Raw genomic sequence first — 8,590 nt, forward strand, 5'->3', positions numbered from 1 at the left:
ATTTTAATTTTTTGAATTTTGGCCAATGGCGGCGACCACTGTGCACTGGAAAGTAAGAAAATTCTTAGAAAAGTCCCTACAAAAATTGCAAAACTGAAATTAATTGTTAATGGAATTGAATTTTGTGGATATGGAATTTTGTGTAGAATAGTTTCAGAATGCCTTTTGGAAATGAAAATTCTTATTGAAAAAAAGAGAAATTTTGCACATTTCTTTACATGCCGTTATATGGTTGCCATACCAACATTTTCAGTTTTGATTAAAAAATACTTTTCGAAGCATCAAAACATTTAAAAGCTCAACGTGCTCTTAAACAGTTAATGCCGGTACTGATTTCACAATACTCAAAACATTAAATGTCAAATTACAGTTCATTCGGTAGAAATTGTAACAAAAACATGCCATAATGTAATTGACAAAGATTTCTAATATCGGAAATCATGTGTTGTTGAAGGAAGCAAAAATATATAAATGTAAAAAATATATAAATTAATTATAAATATAACAGCAAAAGCAACGAAATTCCAGCGATCATATAAAAGTATAATAGAGTTGCTTTTGTTTTGTCCACGCCAAAATCGGGTTAATTGACTTTACCATACATTATTTTTATATAAAAATGAATTATGGTTTTTTGTTTTAAGTTTTTAAAAAGTGAGTCAAGTGCCTAATTTAAAACTAAAAAAAAATCTATTTTTCTTAAAATTTACAGAGCATTCATTCTCCTTGTAATTTCCGAGAAATTTTATATATATATATATATATATATATATATATATATATATATATATATATATATATATATATATAGATTTTCCAAAATTTCCATAGGCTATATACATTTTTGATTTTCCACTTGGAACTGGAAATATAGCAGAAGAATCGGAGGTACCTCCCAAAAATTTAGATTTTATATGCACATATCTATTGATTGGTTGAAGATACAGTCTCCAAATTTGGAATACGTAACGGAATTTGGAACAAAAATAAGTTTGCCAAATTATATTGTAATCGGTTCAGATTTGGATATAGCTCCCATATATATTTTCGACCGATTTCGTTCATTTGATGCCTCAAACACAATATGAATGTTCGATTCCAATGAAATTTGGAATGTGTGACGGGATTTGAAATTTGTCAAATTATATTGAAATCGGTTCAGATTTCGATATAGCTCCCATATATATTTTCGGCCGATTAAAGCATTTGATGCACCAACCACGCTATGTTTCCTCAATTTCAATGAAATTTGAAACGTGTGATAGATTTTATCTAAAAAAATCGATTTCCCAAATTATATTGAAATCGGTTCAGATTTGGATATAGCTCCCATATACATTTTAGGCCGATTTCATATATTTGGTGGACCAAACACGATATGTATTTCCAATTGTAATGAAATTTAAAATAAGTAACGGAATTGGGAGCCACAATGAATTTGTCAAATTAAATTGAAATCGGTTCAGATTTGGATATAGCTCCCATATATATTTTCGACCGATTTCATGTATTTGATGCACCAAACACGCTATGTATCTCTAATTTCAATGAAATTTGGAATGTGTATCGGAAATTAAAACGAATATACATATGTCAAATTATATTAAAATCGGTTCAGATTTGGATATAGCTCTCATATATATTTTCGACCGATTTCATGTATTTTATGCACCATACACGATATGTATGTTCGATTCCAAAGAAATTTAGAATATGTAACGAATATGTAAGAATATGTAAATTTTGCACAAATAATTTGTTTGACCCAAGGCCCGATTGAAATTGTAGATAATCGGTATAGCTCCCATTATATTTTCATCCAATTTGCCTTATATTGTGCACCAAACTTGTATCAGCCCAAATAGTATGGAATACACGTACGACCAGATTGGACCTGAAATAAGTATGTTCATCCGATTTGTTATTTTTGTCCTCCGCAGCCGTAATATGAACACTGTAACAACGATATTTGGGGAAATATATCAAATATAACTCAGAAATACCCTTGCTAAATTTTATCGAGATCGGTTAATATTTGGATATGGCTCCCATATATATCTTCGTCTGATTTGCCTTTTATTGTGCACCAAAAGTGTAATATTAGCCCAAATGGAATGAAATTTGGTACTTACGGCAAAATTGAGTCTGGAAACCAGAAATACCTTTGTCAAATTTTATCGAGATCGGTTCAGATTTAGATATAGCTCTCATATATATCTATCCGATTTCAAGATAATTCTGCACCAAATGGATAATACAAGCCCGAATTGAAAAGGCGCAAATGTCTCGACAAATTTAGTAGAAATCGATTCAGAGGAGGATATTCCTCCCATATATTAGTTCTTTTGGACTTTTTATTATTACTATAATCATAGTTGGTATGATTTAATTCTCACAAATTGCCCATTAAAACCTTTATTTGTTATGTGAGGCTCTACTAAATATGCAGTGGTGTAGGGTATCATGAAGTCGGCCCGCCCAACTTTAAGACTTTCTTTACTGGTTATTGTTTGGTAACGTTCGCTGTCCCGTTATAAAAGGGACAGAGCTCAAAAGAAGACGGTTAATAAGATCTGTGCTTGTTGAAACACGAGACTTTTTTCGGGTATGATTTAGTCGAAACTTTTTTATATCTTTGTTTCTAGAATCCACGGCCTTCTCCTATAATTATCTAATCTATACAATAACAAATTTCTTAAGTCGGGTGCATGTATTAAAATTTTATGAACTGTGGGTGGAAGATAGTGCCATGGATATATATTTGTTAACTCTTTAGCAGTTTCCAGTGCAAAGGCTTTAAATTTTTCGACATCAATCAGAAGACAATGCTTGCAAAATTATTGAACACCCCTCAGTTACATCCTTATCAATCCCAAACAACAAAAACATATTCTATGTCACTAGCACAATAGAACTGACAAAATTGCAGCGAAGTCACTTCAGTATATTGGACATAACATACACATCTGACAAAATCTGAAAGTTAAATTAGCACTTTTAGAATCGTAGGACCATTACTATTGGCGTGAGAAAAATCACATTGGAGGATTCAGGGGGGAAAACAATTAAAACTGAAATGAAATCCAATTTTATTTTCAAAATTAATCTTAAAGGTAACTCAGATCACTCACATCTCCTATATTATACACAACTACTAAACACACAAATTACTGCACTAAAAATAAGTCAATACCTTGCTTTTCAATAATAATGCCAAGATTTGTCGTTTTAAAATGTATTTAATTTTGTAATACAGTCCTATTTTCACTCCACTTTTGCACTTATCCCACTGAAAAAAAAACGAATGACTACATTTTCTCTTTTTTGATGCGATTCTCGAAGAGGGCCGTTAGAATGAAGTCGAGGTAATGTTTTCTAAAAAGCTTAACCCCTTAAGAGTTCAGGTGTACACATTTCACAATGAATATCTGATTTTAATTTTTTGAATTTTGGCCAATGGCGGCGACCACTGTGCACTGGAAAGTAAGAAAATTCTTAGAAAAGTCCCTACAAAAATTGCAAAACTGAAATTAATTGTTAATGGAATTGAATTTTGTGGATATGGAATTTTGTGTAGAATAGTTTCAGAATGCCTTTTGGAAATGAAAATTCTTATTGAAAAAAAGAGAAATTTTGCACATTTCTTTACATGCCGTTATATGGTTGCCATACCAACATTTTCAGTTTTGATTAAAAAATACTTTTCGAAGCATCAAAACATTTAAAAGCTCAACGTGCTCTTAAACAGTTAATGCCGGTACTGATTTCACAATACTCAAAACATTAAATGTCAAATTACAGTTCATTCGGTAGAAATTGTAACAAAAACATGCCATAATGTAATTGACAAAGATTTCTAATATCGGAAATCATGTGTTGTTGAAGGAAGCAAAAATATATAAATGTAAAAAATATATAAATTAATTATAAATATAACAGCAAAAGCAACGAAATTCCAGCGATCATATAAAAGTATAATAGAGTTGCTTTTGTTTTGTCCACGCCAAAATCGGGTTAATTGACTTTACCATACATTATTTTTATATAAAAATGAATTATGGTTTTTTGTTTTAAGTTTTTAAAAAGTGAGTCAAGTGCCTAATTTAAAACTAAAAAAAAATCTATTTTTCTTAAAATTTACAGAGCATTCATTCTCCTTGTAATTTCCGAGAAATTTTATATATATATATATATATATATATATATATATATATATATATATATATATATATATATATATATATATATATATAGATATATATAGATTTTCCAAAATTTCCATAGGCTATATACATTTTTGATTTTCCACTTGGAACTGGAAATATAGCAGAAGAATCGGAGGTACCTCCCAAAAATTTAGATTTTATATGCACATATCTATTGATTGGTTGAAGATACAGTCTCCAAATTTGGAATACGTAACGGAATTTGGAACAAAAATAAGTTTGCCAAATTATATTGTAATCGGTTCAGATTTGGATATAGCTCCCATATATATTTTCGACCGATTTCGTTCATTTGATGCCTCAAACACAATATGAATGTTCGATTCCAATGAAATTTGGAATGTGTGACGGGATTTGAAATTTGTCAAATTATATTGAAATCGGTTCAGATTTCGATATAGCTCCCATATATATTTTCGGCCGATTAAAGCATTTGATGCACCAACCACGCTATGTTTCCTCAATTTCAATGAAATTTGAAACGTGTGATAGATTTTATCTAAAAAAATCGATTTCCCAAATTATATTGAAATCGGTTCAGATTTGGATATAGCTCCCATATACATTTTAGGCCGATTTCATATATTTGGTGGACCAAACACGATATGTATTTCCAATTGTAATGAAATTTAAAATAAGTAACGGAATTGGGAGCCACAATGAATTTGTCAAATTAAATTGAAATCGGTTCAGATTTGGATATAGCTCCCATATATATTTTCGACCGATTTCATGTATTTGATGCACCAAACACGCTATGTATCTCTAATTTCAATGAAATTTGGAATGTGTATCGGAAATTAAAACGAATATACATATGTCAAATTATATTAAAATCGGTTCAGATTTGGATATAGCTCTCATATATATTTTCGACCGATTTCATGTATTTTATGCACCATACACGATATGTATGTTCGATTCCAAAGAAATTTAGAATATGTAACGGGATTTTGATTAGAAAATAAATTAGTGAAATTATATTAAAATCGGTTTAGATTTGGATATAGCTCCCATATATATTTTCCGCCGATTTCACATATTTGATGCACAAAACACGATACGTATTTCCGATTCCAATGAAATTTGGCATGAGTGGCTAAATGTGGTACAAAAATAAATTTGACAAATTATATGCAAATAGGCTCAGATTTGATTATAGCTCCCATACATATACTCAGCCGATTTCACATATTTGATGCACCCAAAGCGAGAGAGACAAAATCTGGCACCAAAAAAAATTGCCAAATTATATTGAAATAAGTTGAGGTTTGGGTATAGCTAACATATATATTTCGGCCGATTTCATACATGTTATGCACCAAACATGATATATATGACCGATACAAATGAAATTCAAAATGTGTGGCGGAATTTGGTTACAATAATAAATGTGACAAATTAATTGGAAATTAGTTATGATTTGGATATAGCTCCCATATATATATGTTATCGCCCGATTTCACATGTTTGACGCACCAATTTCAATGAAATATGAAAGGTGTGGCGGAATTTGGTGTAAAAGTAATTTTTTTAAAATTATATTTAAACCGGATCAGATTGGGATATGATTTTAATAAGAATCATTGACCCACAACGCCTTAGGCTAACACTAAAAAACAAAACAACAATTGATTTGAAATACGCTTATTACGGCGAAGTATGTTGCTATCTCGAATTCACTAATTGCAATAGAAATGCAATGAAATAAATAAATCCGGAGGACAAACCCTTCGTGTATGTCATGTTACTGCTTTTCTAATGGTTTTGGTTATTTACGCATTAAAGTAGTGCAATATATATTTTTTTTAACTAATTAGTTAAAAAACAAATTTAATTTTTAAATTTGTTTTTTCTTCAACCAACATATATTCGTAAATAAAATTTTGAATGCATATAAAATCAAAAGGGGCAGCGAAGCGCATCGGGCTCAGCTAGTATATATATATATGTACATATATATATATATATATATATATATATATATATATATATATATATATATATATATATATATATATATATATATATATATATATATATATTTCTATGCACTTGGGCCTATCCATGAAATAAAGGAAGTTATGGATCGGTTTGTCTACAAAGATGTGTTGAACATCACGTTGTTCCTTTCCGCTGAGAAAATATTCGGCTTATTTGGGCGTTTCAGCATGACAATGATCCCAAACATGCATCAAAACTTGTGAAAGATTGATTGCGGGAGTCAAAAATTGATGTTTTGTCATGGCCGGCACAATCATCTGACCTAAACTCCATAGAAAACCTTTAGAGTATCATAGACAGGAAGATCAAGCTAGACTTGGAAAGAAATAAACACAACACTTTCCAAAGAATTTAGGGTGCCTGGAAAAGCATACCCAAGGATCAGATTCAATGCCTCGTAAGGGTGCTGCTGCTATCAAAAATAATGGATGCTACTACCCAAATTTTATCACATATATATATATATTCAAATCTCTTTTCTATACAAAAGTGACTATGAGGTGAGCATAAAGTATAGCTTAACATAAATCTCGCAGATCCCGTAATGGAGTTTTTTTCGACTTATTTTTTTTAAAAATAAATTTGATATAACTCCCGAACCGTATAACTCCCACTTGTTGGATAGGTATTTTAATTTGCTTTCCAATCATCATACCATATTGTCCAAATCCGAATCTAACACGAGTCAAATATCAGGGAATCCGGGTCCGTCCCTCAAGAGAAAAGGCTTAACTCTAGTTTAGTAAAAACTATTAAATTTTATTGAAATTTTTCCAGTGGTAAATATTTTTACACTCTTTCGGGAAAAATATTTTACTTGGGGCGGGCCCGAACCCCAGATTTTTGACCCGAAAGTCAGAATTCAAGACCTCTTATCCGAAATATACAATATAGGTATCGTTGGTAAGCTTATAAAAAACGTATCCAACAATTTGTCACTTGGTGGGGTTCTTTCAATCATGCTAATAAGCTTTCAAACGATACCTATATTGTCTATATGGGGTAAATGGATCCGGGTCTTAAACCCGGACTTTCGGGTCCTCGGTCCGAAATTCCGGGATCAAGGTAAAAAAACCTACCATTGAAAAAATGCATATGCTAGTGCATGTTATTTATTGAAATGAGGGCAAAAAATCACAGAGCCGCTATTTAACTAGTTATTCTAGCGTCGTTAGTTCCAATAAATTCTGGAATTTCCTAAACTGCTATGGTGTTTAAACTCTCAACTTGATTGATATTCGCTTTTACATCCAATTTGTTACATCTTTAGTTATGGGTTTAAGGGGCATTACTTTGTCTGCTAATGAAATTATGGTAGTCAGGTTGTACCATTTTGGAGTTTAGTGAAGTCAAGCGGTTGTATGCTCACACTACCTGAATATGTGTGCTGCGGCGTTCAAGAATGTTAACCGAATTTGTATGTATTTCAAACAAGTACACAGATACATATGTATACACAAATGTGATGTTGCAAATCATCTTTTTACACATATTTATTGACAAATATTCTGTGGATAGATTGTGTTTGATCTTACCTTCGATTTAGATTTCATTTTGTACTATATGTACACATTTCGGATTGTCAGAGTATATACTGTTTTTATATCGCGACATTTTTATGTTGCACTTTTTCCGCACTTTTTGTTTTTTTCTTATGCACCACTGTACTGTCTTTAAATGTGTTTCACATATCGAACAAACACGGTATATACATATAACTGTCTGATTACACTTTTTTAACATTCTTTTGCAGTTGGGAAGGAGTAAAAAATAATTTTATTCAATATCTGCATACATATATGTGTATCATATATAGTATGTATAGCCAAGTTTGCGACAGTGCCTTACCTTCTTCGCAGATCTACAGCAATTATGGCACCAGACTTAAAAAAGATGAACGATGCAGAAGTTTGAAGATTAATGTTGATCTTCAACTGCTTTACATTAAATGTTATGATACTATTCCAAAAAATTTGTATTAGGGATTCTTCCAAGTTGCAAGCCTGTTTTCTCCACAAAAAATGTTGGCGAAAATTGTCGAAGTCAATAGGCTGCTTGCATAGTTGATAAAACAGTAGCAAGTATACTCACTCATAAACAATGCAACCAAGTTTTTACTTTTATAGATGCACAAGCCCAAACTACTGCTTCATATATTTAACAATTGTGAATTAAATCTTCGGTCATGTTACAAGCACTGTGTTCCAGTAGTTTTTTACCCGGCCTTTACACTTGAACATAATTTGCATGACAATTGAATATTAAAGTTTAAAATTACTAGTTATTTAAGTATATGATACAAAAAGAATGTATAACTTTTTCTCAATGACTAAATGCAACAAAAACAATACGTTTCTCAA

The 8,590-nt window shown here is 31.1% G+C and overlaps 1 protein-coding gene across 6 annotated transcripts in view; it reads right to left on the bottom strand.

The window, feature by feature from the left end:
* LOC101891137 (zinc finger CCCH domain-containing protein 18) overlaps positions 1-8,309 on the bottom strand; it is a 70,836-nt gene extending 62,527 nt beyond the window's left edge. For 3 of the 6 annotated variants that reach the window (XM_059127262.1, XM_059127258.1, XM_059127257.1), the window contains exon 1: positions 8,079-8,308. The gene's annotated coding sequence lies outside the window, so the exon portion shown is untranslated. Of the gene's footprint in view, positions 1-7,765; positions 7,975-8,078 lie in introns of all 6 variants that reach the window. The other 3 variants (XM_059127259.1, XM_059127260.1, XM_059127261.1) reach the window with 3 other exon arrangements.
* Positions 8,310-8,590: the final 281 nt, after the last annotated feature.

The sequence above is a fragment of the Musca domestica genome, unplaced genomic scaffold (assembly GCF_030504385.1).
Source record: "Musca domestica strain aabys unplaced genomic scaffold, Musca_domestica.polishedcontigs.V.1.1 43, whole genome shotgun sequence".
In the NCBI taxonomy this organism is placed as follows: Eukaryota; Metazoa; Arthropoda; class Insecta; order Diptera; family Muscidae; genus Musca; species Musca domestica.